Raw genomic sequence first — 17269 nt, 5'->3', positions numbered from 1 at the left:
CAGGTACACAGGAAGTGCACGAAGGACGAGGGCCCGTCTTGTATTTACATCACGCTGTTCCTAGATGAACATACAATATCTATTAGAATAGTATTTACACAAATGCAGAGTAAAACAAAAGTGTTGGATAGCCATGTTCTGATTGTCATTGTTATAGATCAGGGGTGTCCAAACTTTTGTAACGGGCTAAAGATGGTAAATTCAGTATTTTGGATAACCATATTTTTAGTAATACACATTTTAAATTAATAAGTTTCCATTGTAAATACATCAACAACTCACAAAGGAAAAACTTCCAAATGTAAACCAATTTTTACAAAAACAGTACTTGTTTGGACTTCTTTAAATTGAAGCTGATAAATCTTTTTAACACAACACTTTTTGAAAGGATACATTTTGTCAAGATGTCCTTCTCCTAAAATGACAACCTTGTATCCATGGCATAATCACTTAATCGCAAGGCACAGTTGAAGCAATAGACACTATGGCTTCTTACACCTGTGTACAAACCATCTGTTAATGTAATTCTGAATCATGTGAAATGAAAAATTTACCTGAATGTCATAAATTCTCATGAGCTTTGCTAGCTCCTCTGCAATCTTGCCAGTCTTGATGGGCTTGTCTCGAAACAAAGTGATGAGTCTAGACGTGTGTCTGTCCAGCTCCTTGTAGAATTGAGTGCGCAGGTTAACATTCTTGATTCGGTGGAACTCTGCAACCACCTGTACATGAACAGAAATACACAGAAATGAACAAAGATGAATTAGGAACAGAAATGTGAATGTATTTAAAAAAGTTCTCAGGTTAGCAAAACCAGAGCAATTCTAGTCAGAACCAAGGCCAAAATAGAAAGTTATTCGTCATTCTTTGTAATGTTATCTAAAGGAAATTTAAATAAATAAACTTCTAGAGACTTTGTTTACTGTGAATGGGGAAAGAAAATACGTCACAGAGTGATGTGTTGTCATTTTACATCTGTCATTTGCTTTTTGGTAAACTGTTTGAAAATCTAGACTTTTAAAAACTGGGAGAACAGTAAAGAGACAGACAGACAGACATATACATATTTTATATTTTATTTTTTACCTGTGACTCCATAAGTAGGGCTGGCCATCTGTCCACGACGTCTCTCTCACTCGTGGAGCTCCAACAATTTCTTGGCGACATAGGGCATAGGTTGTGTCCATGAGGACAGAGTGAAGGCTAAAGTCCCCATTCAGTCTTGGCTTGAACCTCTCTTGAATTATTTCTTTCAGCTCCTCCACTGACTTTGGTCGCTCAAGTAGAGTAAGTTTCAGGGCGGTGTCTCGTTCAACATACACACGCAGCACATGCTTCTGGGCAGCAGCCATCTTTTGGTTCCTGGAAAAAAAAAAAAAAACACATTAATTTTATGGAGAGTAAAGGTGATACAAACAACGTACACAAGTCCATAGCCTCACTTGAACGATGGGAAGTATGGAAAGACACCTGCAGGAGTGAGGCAGTTTATTCATGGACCCACTGCCCAGCCTTGACTTGTAGAGCTCGCTTAGTGGAATACCCCTCTAAACTGTTAAAAGGATTTCGAGATTATCTCACAAACACATATTTGAGACTACGAAAAAATACAAACGTGTCTAATCATGATAACACACTCATTTTGTTTAGCATTGTTCGTTTCATGCTAGCACACACACACACATAGCTCTACAGCGTAAACTACTGACTGTGTAACGCGGACACTTATTGAAATAAGTATACTCACAATACGCACGTGCATTACCGGCGAATACAACAACCGGTAGAAACGGACAGTAGAAAGTTTTAGTAGAAAGTTCAAACGCATGGAGCTAGAACTGCCACCGTCAACTTCCCGGGCAAGAATACAATGCATTATGGGAAATGTTGTCCCCCACGGAAAACCGCCAAAACGTTACACCGTTGTAATTTGAAATAACACTATGTATTTGTCACATTCGAAAACTTCTAAAATTACAATTACTTGGATTCGAATTTATTTATAACAAACATTCACTGTGCACAATGTACGAATATATTTCCAGTAAAAAATAAAAAGACTGTTTATCGAAATTAAATTTAAACAAAACAAAAACACGTTAGACTTACCAAATTTAGGGCAGTTGATGAAAAAAATTAAGGTGGTGGTCGTGGTGGGTTGAAGTTGGGGACTCTTAATCCACACGGGCTGGCCAAATCTTCCCCGCACCAAGGTAAATCCAAGATGGCTGACTCAGCTTTCCTGAGGGAGCGATAAGACTCCACCCACCAGAACGTCACTAATATATGCTTCTTAAACTTTTTGAGCGTTCCAAACAAATTAGCTAAAAAATATTGAGCCCTATTCAATTAAAGTTGCATAAAAGCCAACAGAGCTCAATACTTTATAGTTTGCTCAACTACAAAACGACATTTGAGTGTTATGAGCTTATTAGTTATGAGCTAGAACAACTGTTAGGGATTACAGTGCATAATCATATGTCTAATATTTAAATTATATGCAAAGCAGGTAATTCTATATTCAATAGGCTAGTGGCCATGCTGTTGCACAGCTCTGACTCAGCCAAAAGAAATTAAAAAACAAACAAACAAACAAACAAATGTATATATAAAAACAATTTTTACGTTTCATAGCTTTGTAGTGGCTGTGGTTCAGGAGGTAGAATGTGTTGTCTACTAATCCAGTGGTTGGTGTTTCAATTATCGCCTTGGGCAAGATCCTAAGCCCCAAATTGCCCCCAATGCATTATATTTTGTCATAGCAGTACCAGGGCTTTTACCATTTATTTTTCTAATTTGATTTAAATTGTCATGAACGTACAAACCAATTTCAACAAGAAGACATTACTTCAATTTTAAAGTTGTAATAATCTATTCTTTATGTTCTTGTTAACAATTCTGTCACAGTCATGTCATGTCTGATGTCTTGTCATCTGTCAAATCACAACATTACCAAAATGACAGGAATAACAGCAATGCATTTAGTACATTTAGTGTTTATCTCTAACGACTAAAAGAATATCAAAGGTGCTTTTGGAGATGTTTCAAATTCAAAGGCCAAATTAGCCCAGAAACAATATAGTGTTCTTTATGACAATATTTTATGTGAATGTTTAAATTTAAATATTAAAGTTATTTATCAAGCAAATTTTATGTGGTTATGTCAACTTTGTGGTTCCAGTTTCACATGTATGTAAATATATTGATTTGCTCTTTGCATTTCATCAACTTAGGCTCTTGAAATCTTTGATGGACATTTTTTTCCCTTTATTTCTGACATTTTATGCATAAAGTGGTTATTCAGTATTTCAACAGATATCCTCACTTTTCAAGTGCTGCAACTAAGAGTAGTCATTATAAGCCTATTATCACAGTGTATAGGTCAAATTATTTGTTTTTCCGAGATATATCTAGAGCTGTCACACCTTCATGCACTCAGTTTTTTCAGCTAACAGTAGCTTCATCATTAAATGAGACAAATGATACATGATAGTAATGTCAGTCCAGCACAAGACAGCACTACTCGGCTAAAGAATTCTTATCCTGTATAAGATCATTAAAATAATGCATGTTTGTACACCTGAGTACATGTACATTTAAGGTATTGTAACTGCCATTAAACAAAAAATATTGTCCCACTTTTCTGGTGCAACATTGTGATTATGTTTGATTGTACACAAAGAAATATGTAGTAGGAAATTTAAATGTTTAAAAAGCAAAATTGATTGAAAGATAACAACAGATTAATCGAATTCCTACTTTTTGGATATATTATAAAGCTAAATTCATGCGGCCTATCAAGTGAGTGTAAATAACTTTATACTTGCAAAGTTAACTAACTTGCAAAAAATATAACTCTACAAAACACCCAGCTAACTGCCAAACCTAAAATTACTTTAAAATTGATTGGATGTTATAATTACAGCAGGTTCGGTACTTTAGAGAGACTTTAGATGCTTGAGTAAAACTGAGTGGAGGAGCACATCCACCATAATTTGTACCATCTGTGGAACATTGGCCTCTTTGAAAAGTACAGTGTAAATTATGCACACTCTTCTACTCATCTTTCAAGTCTGTGAAGGAATATGCTCAAATACAGAGAGACACACACACACACACACACACACACACACACACACACACACACACACACCGACCTAGACACCTACACACACACACACACACCCAGACAGAAACCCTTTCCTCCTTCCCAGAGCTTCTCTTCCTTTATCTAATCTGTGTTTTATTGAATATGGTAATTATAATGAAAGGCCTATCTTGTGCTTGGTTTAATTTGTTTCTGTGCCTTTTTCTGCTCTCCTGCTTACTCCTTCTGATGTATGTGTGTCTGTGTGTGTGTGTGTGTGTGTGTATATGTGTGTGTGTGTGTGTGTGTGTGTGTATATATGTGTGTGTGTGTGTGCGCGCATGTGTGTGTGTGTGTGTGCATGTGTACGTGTGAGATGGAGATGCACTATGTGTGCTAATGAGCATGTGTGTGTTTGTGAGAAAGTAGTCCCTGCTCTGACACACTGCGTTACAGTGGGACCTTTGTAATAAGGAAATAAGACATGGCTGCTGATGTCACAGGAGTTTAACTGTGGCTCGAGGGAAGAAACTGCACACACACACACACACACACACACACACACACACACACACACACACACACACACACACACACACACACACACACACACAATGTAGACAGCCCAAGACATCAACAAAATTCTTCCATTGGGCCTACTGGGGGTTCAGGGGATTAAATACAACATGTAACCTTAGAAACCCGCTTCTGGTTGGCTGACACGTTTTTGCTCTCAGTGCTCCTGTAGGGTTGTTTGTTGTTTGTGGTCTTGTGTTCGTCGATAAAACCTAGAATGCTTGATTATGCTTAAAAAGGTTGAACCATGCAGCTCCAATTCTGCCACCCCAGGTAAGGAGACATTTGACGTTTCTAGCTTTTTCATTCTCTATTGGTTATTCACGGTTATTCACTCATCAGAACAACAAAGGCTGAGTGAAATTAAATACAAAGAGAAAAAAGGGAAAAGGCTGTTGATTTATTTTCAACCTGTTACAAACCAGATGCGGTGCACAGACAACAAAAGTAGACAAAGTCACAAAAAATTCTCCTATAGCCCATTTTCTCTTGCTTTTCCAGCAATACCAACAGAATCAATTCTTCTCTTTTTTGGCCCTTATTTTTGCACCAACTCATGTTTCCAATAAAAACAGCCTCCTTTCAAAGAGCTTCTTTGAAATTCAGACAGACCCAGACTGCCAAGAGGTAGCCTTGTCACCTTATTCCTTGTTGCTACATATTTTAAGTGGCAATACAGTGAGAGGAAACCACAGGAGATGCATAGTTACTGTAATGGGGAGTCTTTTGATATACTAGCTCCATTTGACTGGGGTCTGGGGAGTCTCGTTTGAAAGTATTATCTTTAAAGTCAAGCTGCATGCATTCACTCCATTACCTCTGATGCTAGTCAGTGTTGATAAATGGGAGAAAGTCATGTCATTTTTGACACTGTTAATGCTTGCTGCAAGTAATACACAATGACTGTGAATAGGAAACCTGTGATTTGTGTAATTTTGTGTGTGCATGTGTGCATGTGCACATGTGCGAAAGAGGAAGAAAGAGACGGTCCGTAGAATACAGTATAGCAATAGATGGCCTTAGCCTTTGGTTTGAAATTATTGGTCCTGTACTGTAAAAGAAATATTGCACAATTCACTCTCTGAAGTAAACGAAGCAGCTGAATAGCCACACACACACACACACACACACACACACACACACACACACACACACACACACACACACACACACACACACACACACACACACACACACAAATACATGAAGTCAGTGTCTTCTTAAATAGATATTTTATTTGAAATCTCATACTAGATGAGACCTTTTCAGTGTGATATATTCATTGTACATGTACTCGAGTTTGTGTTTCCTTAATATGCATATGCGCAAGAAAAAGAAAAGAACTTGTGTGTTGTGCAGATTTTTGTCATAGAGGTCATGGTGAATGTCAACTCATTGATAAAACATGTTCTGGCTCGTGTCCATGTGCATGTATCAGTAGGAAGTTTTTTTAATCACTGTATATGCCAGAACCTGCCCACCATATCTCCCAGCAGCAGGGTACCTCTATTCTTCTTTATTTAAGGTTTTTTCTGTGCAGATATAATTCAAATTACAAACAATGATGTAATGACATCCAAAGGTTCCCTATTTGGGTTTTCTACAAGCATGCTTATGTAGTTTTATTTAGTTTTGCTTCCTGACATTTTTTATTCACAATTCTACTTAAACTTGCCAGCCAGGAAAAACCTTGCTTCTTCTCTCTGAGGGCGGATGTGGCTTGTTTCCTCTTGTCTCCACTGGCAATGTGGGAGTAAAGTGCCACAGGGGTATCACACAAGGGGTTTCCCATTGTGACTGACAGTATGAGATATCAATTTTTCCCTCCACTGCTTGTGTCTCAGTCTCTTCTTTGGTGTATACATTTTCAGCAGATGTACATGCCTCAATCTACAATTTTTCTGCTTTTCCTTTAGAAGCTGTTGTCAAAAGAAAAGTTTATTTCCTTTCCAACATAAACAGTAAGTAGACAAGACTTCAACAAATGTTTCACAGAACAAAGACCCACTTTGATCTCCCATTAGCATTTAACAATACAATACTCAGCAGGAATAAAAACATAAATGCTCATTTGCTCCCTTTTTTCTTAACACACGATGTTTTTCCATCAAAGGCCCACTGACGACACCTCAGGAAGGGAAGAAAGAGCCTTGAGCCATATAAGCCTAAGAGGAATTATGCATTACTGTTAAACAACTGTGTCTCTGAATAGTACAGTATAGTATTTCATGGTGGTAATGCTTTTCAAAGAAGGGAACATAAATTGAGGAAGATACAGTGTCCTAATAGAGCAATGAAATATTTTGTGGCTGTAAGCTTTTACAAAAAGGACTTAGAATAATCTTACATTACAATCTTCTTATTAAAAGTGAGTTTGTGGATCACAGTGGAAAGAAGAGGAATCATCCAGTGACTGAACGGTTGAGGAGAATCTTCTAAAAGTAACTGTAAATATTAATACTGTATTTTTAGTCACTAAATAGTGATTACATGATGTTATGTCTAGACACATTTTGGATTTTATGACAGAATTAAACAAGCAAGCAACAGTTTGTTGTCCATTTGGGAGAATAATTATGTGCCCCCCTGTGGAATTTGTAAGTTTGGCCTCTTACTCACAACCATCAAACATCTCTAATTTTATGATGGCGGGTCACTTGTTGATAACTACAAGATATTTCTTGTAGTGTAGTGAAAAGGATTGCAAACATCTCAGGAGGGACTCTGCTTTCTAAATCTTGGTTTCTTGGCTGATTCTTGGGGTCTTAGGTCTCTCCAAATATTTTCTGTTGGATAAAGGTCTGGAGACAGAATAGGCTACTCCAGGTATGATCAAGGTCTCCATTATTGGTGACCTTGCATCGGAAGGTGGCGAATGATGGTGTTCCTGGAATTGTTTTGGGCCACAGTAGAGGTGTGCCAATGGCCGGAGGCGGAGTGGGCGCCATGGCTGCTATCCAGAGCTTTCTGTTCTTTGTCCCAAGAACAAGAACAGGATGAGATGGTTCTTGGTACTGGCTGGGTACTACCACTGCTGCCACCACTGCCTGGTTTCACGGACCTGACCAGCCCCTTGACTGATCTCACCCGAAAGCGTGCTGCAGATCTGATCTAGTGGAAGGAGCGGTGCAAGGCGATGTTTGTACAGAGAACTGGGGGCTGTTTTGTCCCAGCAGATATGGGGGTCAACTGCCCAATCTTGTACTAACAGAGCGTAACAGCAAATATAGCACTGTGGAGAAGGAGTGCCTGGTGATCTGGTGGGCGATTGACTCTCTTCGTTATTACCTCCTGGGACACTCATTCACCATCTGTTCAGACCACACCCCGCTGCAGTGGCCCATGAAGGATGCTGGATCACCCAGTGGTATCTGGCTTGAGTCAGGCGGTGGGTGTGTGTGGAGGAGGTGTGGTCTTTGGCTTTGCTGCAGGGCAGTGGTGGTGCAGCAGGCAGTGCTGGGTAGGCTGGCAGGGCATCTGCAGTCACTATAGTAATCACGACTGTCCCTATTACAGTGACGCAGGGACCTGAGTGGAGGAGAGACAACTGCAAAGCTATCTGGCTAAAAAACTGTTCACTGTGAATAAAAACACTCCACAAGCACGGTGCACCTGGTGAGTCGTGACTTCGGTTTACAAGAGCATTATCTTTTTTTGCCATTCTTTGACAGCTCTTTGGTCTTGACCAGCAGTCCCCAACCTTTTGTGTGTCACAGACTGGTTTAATGTCACACAATATTTTCACGGACCGGCCTTTAAGGTGTCGCGGATAAATACAACAAAATAAAATGATCCAACCAACACAAAAACTGTGGTATTTTGTAAATATAATAATAAATGTGAATTCACTGTGTAATCTGTAACTTTATTAGCAGGGTCCTCCTGAAATGCGCCAACAACATTGAGAGTAACACCCTCCTCTCTGCCCCTTAATGCTCTCTGGTCGCTATAGTAACACGTAAATATTTCTTTCAAAATAAGACACAACTACAACACGGGAAAAGACCCAGGGAAACCGAGTTGATGATAAAAACCCTGAAAACCATAAATTTCACACCCGAGCCTCAACTTTCACGGCCCGGTACCAAACGACTCACGGACCGGTACTGGTCTGTGGCCCGGCGGTTGGAGACCACTGGTCTTGACCATTGTGGTAGAGGCTGAAATGGAAGAAATTGATTATGTGGACATGTGTGTTTTATACACACAACAAGTTGCGATCAGAAGCATCTATTGATTGATTAATTGTCATCTCTGTGTCCATGGTTGAAAGGGATCAAATATGTATTTCACTCAATGACATGCAAATCAGTTTATAGTTTTTATGTAATGTGGAGGGGTTTTTTCTCTAATTTTTGATTCTGTCTCTCTTTATTAAAATGAAACTACTGAACATCAAACCCCTGCTTCCAGTCTTTACTCTGCAATAACTGTTTTTCACAGCTTCAAAGATAATGCCTAGATAGAAGACCATTAGAATTTCTTTCTAAAAGAAGTGCAAAGGCATAGCAGCTACATGACAATTTGTTTTATATTTTCCAGGCTAAAAAAGATAAGGTCCATTTAGTAATGCTTTAGCATTTATGTAGGCCAGTCTGTCTCCAGTATGACTTTTAAAACCTTTTAAAATCAGCATGAAAGTCAACAGGTCATGGAACAAAATAACCAAGCCTTAGATTCCCCTTTATCATAATGCCCCCAGTGGAGCAGCTTCACTGATATTCTATATTGTGTATTGTGCAGAAAAAGACTTTGATCAACTCTGAGGCATATATTTTGGGCTTTTGGTTACATCAGTTCTGAACCATATCATCAATAGAGCAGGTCCTGTTTTTGATGATTGAGCAACAAGTAAGTAGTCTGCCTAACACACTGTCTGAAAAAAATGCAGAACAAAGTTCAGTCAGTGTGTAGGTTTTCTTTGATCTTGTCAGCATGTCACGCTGATATTGAATGGGCTGCGAGCTCACTGGTTAGATATTCCCATTTGATCTAATATATCCGAGTCTATCACTTACCAGAAAAATAGCACTATAGTGAGTAGTTCATATGTGACTTAAAAATAGTGTTTATACAACCTTGCATGAAGAGGAAGGCATTTTACTGGCATGGTTTGGGTCAAGTTTGCCTCTTAGATATAAGGCACTGAAAATATCTACCATGTGTTGAAAAACTGTTTTTTTAATGGAAGCGAGTTATCTTTCTTGTGAAGCACTTTGTGACATATGTCTGTGAAAAGCGCTATACAAATAAACTTTACTTACTTACTTACTTAAAGAGGCAAAACCATAAAATTTCTGCATCATTTATCACATTAAAATCAGAGGTTAAGTGGGTTGGTGTCATTTGACAGTTGTGTATGACAGGCAGAGTGCAGACCCAAATCCAGATCTCTGTCAACAGACTTGAACTAAAAGTACAGTTTTATTAGCTGGCAAATGTTAGACTTAATAAAACATAAAGCAGAGTAAAACTAGAGCAAACTGACTCAAAACTAATGTTGATCGATAGACAGGAGAACACACAACATGAGGAAGCTCATAACAGGAACTTAAGAAAACTAAGGGCTTAAATACATACATGACATAATCAGAGAGATGAACACCAGGGAACACAGGTGAACTAAATCTGACTAACGAAACAGGGGAACCAGAACTGAACAGACACGCACATGAGACAGGTGGCTAACAAAATAAAAGAGGAAGTAACACTGAAACTCAGACCCGGGAACCATGACAGTTGAAACAATATAGAACTGCATTTGTGGTGCAGACATCTAGTTGTCAAGTTGTCATCATGTTACTTCAGCATCTAGCTAGCACTACAGAAGAGGATTGAGCATAAATGGATTAATGTGTTGTGGCAATTAATTTCAAATACAACATTTTTAATGGCTCACCAAATATCAGCAAATACAAACTTGTTACACAAATGCAGTTTGTCACACATTGTGTCTGCTACCTAAAGCTACATCTACTGTATTTCCCAGATAGAGAAAGATGTCAAAAAGACAGAAAAGGAGCGAAACAAGGGAGGTTATATTCAAAGGAAAGAACTGCTCAGTGGCATTTGTAAACTGGAGCTATAAAGCTTATGTGCAATGTCCTCAGTTTTTACCTCTCAGCCATGAAAGGATAATAGGGTATTGTTGTCACCCCATTGGGAGTCATTTAGACAGACGGGCAGCATGGACACTTAAGTTTGTGAATGCTATAACTTGAGAACAAGGCAAAGTAGGAGTTTTAAATTGATACCATAGTTGTATCTACTAAAAATCTTACTGAGCTCAACCTCAAGGTCAAGGCTGGAGGTCAAGTTTTCTGAAAATTTTGTGAATGTGACAACTTATGAAAGAGGTAATATAAGAGTTTGAAACTGATACCATAGATGCATCTGCTAAAAATCTAAGATGAGTTTGAATCCTGGTGACCTTGACCTCAGTGGTCAGAGGTGAAGTTTTCTAAAAAAATCTTGTGAATGTGATAACTTGAGAAGAACTTGAGAACAACGACAACATAGGATTTTAAAAAATGATACCATAGGTGTAGCACTGGCAGTCGTCAGTATTTTTAAATCAGTTATTGGATCTGTATATGACATGAAGTTTTTTTTAACATTGTGAAACATTCTTGAGAACAAACTGAGATATACTAACTTATTACAAGTTTGCATGAAAATAGTGAGCATTTTAGAGCAAAATAAACAGATTTGTTTGCTATACTGTGTGTAAAGCTCTATTTTGGACTGGTGCACAGTGGGTATGATGTTCATGGTCCGTGTTAGGTTTGTGTAGCAGAGATTAATTTCAGTTTAAGATGTTGATGCTGAGATTCCTTCACTAAATTCCTCCTTTATACCAACTTGTTACAAATGAGTACACTGCTAAAAATAAGTAAATAAATGAACACACTTGGATATTGATGTGGTCAGTTACAGTAGCATATCAACACAAAAATAGCAGATAATGTTATTAATCAGTTTCAGTGGTGTTAATGAAATTAACAACTAGTCCACTGGGAATGGTTTTGCAGTTGGAGGCCACTGACATTTCCCCCCACCCCCTTCTCTTTTCTGGCTGTTTGAAACCAGTTTTACATTTGGCTAAGGCCAGTTTCACTGTTAGTTGCATGAGAAAATACCTGGAATCTACATATGTTGCACAGGTAGTCCAACTCCTCCAGGATGCTACATCAATATGATCCATTGTCAGAAGAGCATGGAAGAGGTTCTAGGAGACAGACGACACTCTAGGAGAACAGGACAGGATATTAACATGCTACTTTGGGACATGTTACACCCGACACCTGTTATAACCTATGGCAGGAAGACATTCAGACACCTAATAAATATGCATTTTTATTTACCATACTATTAAATTGCTGTAAACTGTGTTTACTGAATATTTTAACTGGCATTATTTTATTTATTTATTTTTTAGCTATTCTGAGAATGAGCTCATCACTGAATCACAATTATAATGCTTCAACCTCATTCAAATTTGATTGCAATCAACATAAAATATCTCTCTAGCAAATTTGTTTTTCTAATGTTTTCTCATACACATAGTGTGGGCCACAGTGAGAGAGTGCAGACAAAATCAAGAGTCCTTGCAAGTCTCATAAGTAGCAAATGTCATTTTGGCTAAAAAAGTAGTGATTATATCCATTTTCTTTTGATTGTTTTATCATACACAAAACAAGAGATGCACAGGTTGACAAGTGAGGACTGGTCTAAATGTTACATTTATATGTGTGTCAAATGTAACTCAGACTGTGCGACTGAAGATTTCTGTCTTTTCTTGCACGTCTCCAACAGCAGAGGACCCCTGTCTCGCCTGCAATTTCTAAGTCTGACAGCTGAGAGCCAGATAGCAGAACAGGAGAGGAAAGAAGAAGGGAGAGAGGCATAGGAGACAGGGCCTGAATTTGTGGAAGGTGAAAAGAAATGGGAAAAATGGGCAAATAAGTAGACATACATAGGGGATAGTTATCACTAGATCAACCCTTCCCCCTATTCCATCCTTTCCTCTGTGGGGACCAGGTGTTCTTCTAAGGGGGCATGACTGCAAAGAAAAAAAAAATAAAAGCCTGCCCTCATGTTCACTTGGCATCTGCACCTGCAACTGCAGGGTTGGGAGGTGGGGAGGGGGAGAGACAAGGCGTCAGATAAGGTTGGTCTCTAGAGGTTACTAGCTTTGTTGTTACACCACCCTACAGCAGACCTCTATGCCCTCAGCAACACCCTCTCCCTCCGCTTGACACATCTCCTTGAAATGAATGCCAGGCTTTGAGTCAGCAGTTCAAGTTTCTCTTTCCTATAGACCAACCTCTTTCTTGCTTTTTTCCCTAGCTGGTCAGGCATATTCTGTTTTGCTTTTACTGTTACTGTTTTAAGCTGCTTTGTGACAGCTGGGGACAAGGTAGGCATTATCCTTTTTTTCTTAGCATTTTTGGCACTTATGCACTTCCTGTTAGTTTTCTCTTATACAGTGATGCATTTGCTACTCATATGTCTTACATTAGTTACACTATTTATTTCAAATTCAATTTCAACAACTATTAAATATATTTTACTTCCCCTTATATTTCTACATGAATGCCATTTCTTGTTCCACTAATGTACAGTATGACATCAAGCCACCTTCTTTTCATTTTGTATTTTTTTGGCTTTTTAAATGCTCTCTGTGATGTGTTGGGGTTTTTTTTTCTGTGGTTAGCCTGTTTGTTTCTGTCAGGCACGTTGCATTAGCCTAGCACTGGAGGCTGAGCTCTGTCCTCACTGGGTTGTTCCCCCCCCTTGAGGTCAGGGTGTGTGAGTCAGAGGCCTGATTCCGTCACCCCAGGTTACCAACTCACTACTTCCTGTCCAGAATTTAGAATGAGAAGGTGGCTGAGGGCAAAACGTTCCAGGCCCTGTGACCATGTGTCTGTTGTGTTACAGAAAAGCAGAGCAATTGTTATCTAGGCCATAACTCTTTTTGTTTGTTTTACCTTTTTTTTCTGTCCTGAAAGGACAAAGCCCAGAGAACTGATTGTGATTGTGCTAGATGCAGTTTGTGAATATACTGTCTACTGGAATTTGATTTCAAGTCAAAACACAATTTACTTTCTGGTACAGAGGAAGTATTATCTAAGTCAAATTTGTATTAAAGAAAATTAAACTATCTTTTTTTATTATTCTGAGAAAGAATTACAAAAACATGTATTAACAATTCATAGGTTGCCGTAGACAGTAGCTGTGTATTGATGTATCCTGATGACAAAGTGGGATCGCAAAAAAAATAAATAAATAAATGAATAAAAATCAGTAGTTGCTTTTGCTCCTAACTGATCATTGTAAGCTGAACCAAGTCTCATTTAAAATTCTTGTGTTTGTTTTTTTTAAGTAAGATAAAATGGATTTCTTGGGTATATATACTGATTCATCGATCTTCTAACAAATATTAATCAGTGTAGCTTTAAAAATAAACATATAAAAATGCCTACTTCAATACAGTATGTTGACCCAGAGTCAATGTTAAAACCTAAAACTTAATGATTATTTAAACAATTTTGCGAAAAAGGTTTGAAGCAAATATATGAACACAGAAATAAATAGATATAGACCTTTGTAATACCAAAAAAAATGTCATTGTTTATGACAGCTGGCAAACGATCTGGACTGGAGTTGCCTTTTTTTTTTTTTGCTTTCGGTGCTTTCCCCGACAGCCACCATCATGTGTCTGTGCTTGTATCACTGATGCTATTGTCTGTTTTCATCTTTGTTTCTTGTATTTGGAGCCTGGCTTCTCCTATCCAAATACATTGTGTAGGGTGTGAAAAACAGGAAGGTATGATTGGTTGAGATACAACATGTAGTCATTTGTCTCTGCCAACTGTAGCAAAAAATTCACAACTGCATAATCTGTGCCTAATCTGACATGGTGACCATATCAAAAAGCAATACCTTGTAACTGTACTGCAGCTTTAGGCAAACCATATGTAACTCCTACTGCAACCTAGGAGAAAGTAAAGTAATGAAAAAAGCAAATAATTACATTTCTATCACAGTCTTTCTACAGTCTTGTAAAAGAGGGTCTCGACTCCGTATCTAATACAACCTGAGAAAAACTAACAACAGCATGATTGAAAATAGAATGCCTGTTTTTCACACTCCTCATTTTCTGATGAGCTGAGTCGGACTGATTAATTAATCATAGTTTGTCTAATCAGAAATCTAATTAAAAATGCTTTGTTCTGACTTTGAAAACATTTTCAGTAAATTCCATAAGTAATTTAATTAAAATTAATCTTTGAATTTATTATGATTTATTATGCAACCACTAAGTTTGATGGTTAAATGTTTGATTCTAAATGGGTTTTTTTCTGCTCAAATTAGAAATGAAATAATTTCTTTATAGTGAGCTGAACTCTTATTGACATTTCAGTATGATCCAGACACATATTTGACCTAGATGGCAAGCACAATGCCAACCCTGCCTGACATGAGGTGAAAGAAATCAAATGAACAGCTGTTGAATGGAGTTTGTTGTGTGAAAAGGTAGAATGCATTCTGCTAAATGTTCACAAAATGCATTCCGGTCAACAGGGCAGCGAGGCTATGTCTCCGGTCAGTAGGTTGTTGCAGACCTCTCCTGCCAACAGATAAGGAAAGAGATAGGAGTAGAAATAGGCATTGAAGCGCACACTGTAATAGCTGTCTGCTCTGGCCTGATGAGGTGGCTGGGGAATAGAGCCCAAGGATATGGGAGTGTTTTTGTGAGAGTGTGTGCGGGCTCATGTAGACTGATGAGGTAGCCAGGGATAAGAAGGCAAAGGAGGAAGTCTGCATGGGTGTGCCATACATGTGTGAACGGCAGGGTGTGTATATGTCTGATGAGATGGCCATGGTGAAAGGTGGTTGGGCCAGGCTGTGTAAATGATGGCTGATGAGGTCTCTTGAAAGTCTATTTAGCGAGAATAATGAAGTAGGTCTGCCAAGGGAGAAATATGTGGGATAGGCTGTGTGGCTAAGACAGACAGCTTGGTCACCTCACTCAACCTTTTATAGAGAGACAAAATGGATAAGACATATCAGTTGTCATGACTTGTATTCTCTCTTTTTTTCCATCAAGAAGAAGAGGAATCACATCACTGCAATTTACAGCCACTGACAGAATGTCAGTATCCACCTTCAGCTTATGTAGCCTGCTTGGTGAAGTCCAGATGTTTGTCTATATTGTCATTTTTATTTTCATTTAAAATAAACACTTAAATAAGTAATACTTAAGCAGACAGAGTTGTTTATTTACTGAACTAAAGCCATTATAAATCAGGAAACACTTCTATTTTTAAAAGCTCTCACTGTTTATAGGCAAAGTAGTTTATTAGCTACTCATCTGTCCTTTTATCTAACTAAACTGATTCAAAATATTTATTCAGTATTCCTCAAGTTAGGATTTATTTCTTTGGTACAGAATCTTTGTAACAAAATGTGGTAAAATATGAGATGAGAACTGTAGTAATTTTGTGTAACAACACAGAAATAACTTGGTAATAGCAACGAGAAAATATTTAAATTCATTTTAAAATACAACAGCAGTGTTTTTTCTTTTTTTAAACAATTAACCAACAGACAGTCTAATAACACTTAATGCAATGATTACTGAAGTCATCAGAGCTGTGAAAACAGCTTCTTTCTGTCCTTGACAGAGCCATTTGTAACAGCTATAAACAGTAACCTGAACCTAGTCAAGAAACACAAAAGACTCATGCCTTTGGGTTATTTACAAATTAAATTGGATTACTTTCTTAAGTGATTCAAAATGATACCTCAAATTCTCAAATGACACGCAGATCTGTTTAGAATGTAACATTAAAAATGGTTCTCTTACATATGATCCATATCTATCAAATTTAGATTTTGGTCTTATCTGACCTGGCGTTTGTTGTATATTTAATAAAGGTAATGCCCCTAATTTTTTGGTTACAACAGGGTAATGGTGGGGCAATGATAATTGCATGATTGCATGATGATAATTTTCATATCAAATTTTCGTAATGAGGTAATTACAGGGAAAAATATTCATGCCGTACTTGAAATTGTTTCAAGGTCAGAAGATGTCAATAGTAACCATATTAAACAATAGATTTTAATGCTCACAAATTTTAAGTTTTGCCAGTTCAGTTCTTTCAAAATTAATGGGATAATGTTAACCCAAATTTCTCATGAGAATATTTTGGGGACAATGTTAACAGGAGAGAAACCGTGATTAAAAACGAAAAAAAACCAAAACTTGTTGATACCAACGTATTACCCTATTTTACCATATTAAGACTAATCCAAGCTGTGACCTCTTTTCTTTTCGTTCCTTTTCCTCTAATTTTCCAGTCTCATAAATAAACATACCCTGGATTGTTTCTGGGTGAGATCAGAACCCCAAAGGCAATTCATTCATGAAGGCAACCACCAGATTAGTCACATACACTGGTCACATGTATTCCTGCTCTTTGATGAGGGCTATCTTGTGATAGACACAAACAGATCATCTCTGTTTTTAGGACGTCAAGTGAGGGACTGCTGTTTCCCTCATGATTTCAGACTCCAGTGCTCCTCTTCTTCTCTTCT

The 17269-nt window shown here is 38.0% G+C and overlaps 1 long non-coding RNA gene across 1 annotated transcript; it reads right to left on the bottom strand.

Moving 5' to 3' along the window:
* Window positions 1–1134: 1134 nt before the first annotated feature.
* On the bottom strand, window positions 1135–2462 carry LOC120440513. Its single transcript, XR_005613302.1, has 3 exons — window positions 2110–2462; window positions 1443–1552; window positions 1135–1362 (listed from the first exon to the last, which is right to left on the bottom strand). It is a non-coding gene; the product is annotated as an uncharacterized LOC120440513 (long non-coding RNA).
* Between the last annotated feature and the right edge of the window lie 14807 nt (window positions 2463–17269).

Source organism: Oreochromis aureus, linkage group 6 (assembly GCF_013358895.1).
Source record: "Oreochromis aureus strain Israel breed Guangdong linkage group 6, ZZ_aureus, whole genome shotgun sequence".
In the NCBI taxonomy this organism is placed as follows: domain Eukaryota; kingdom Metazoa; phylum Chordata; class Actinopteri; order Cichliformes; family Cichlidae; genus Oreochromis; species Oreochromis aureus.
This window is presented reverse-complemented; position numbering and strand designations above follow the sequence as displayed.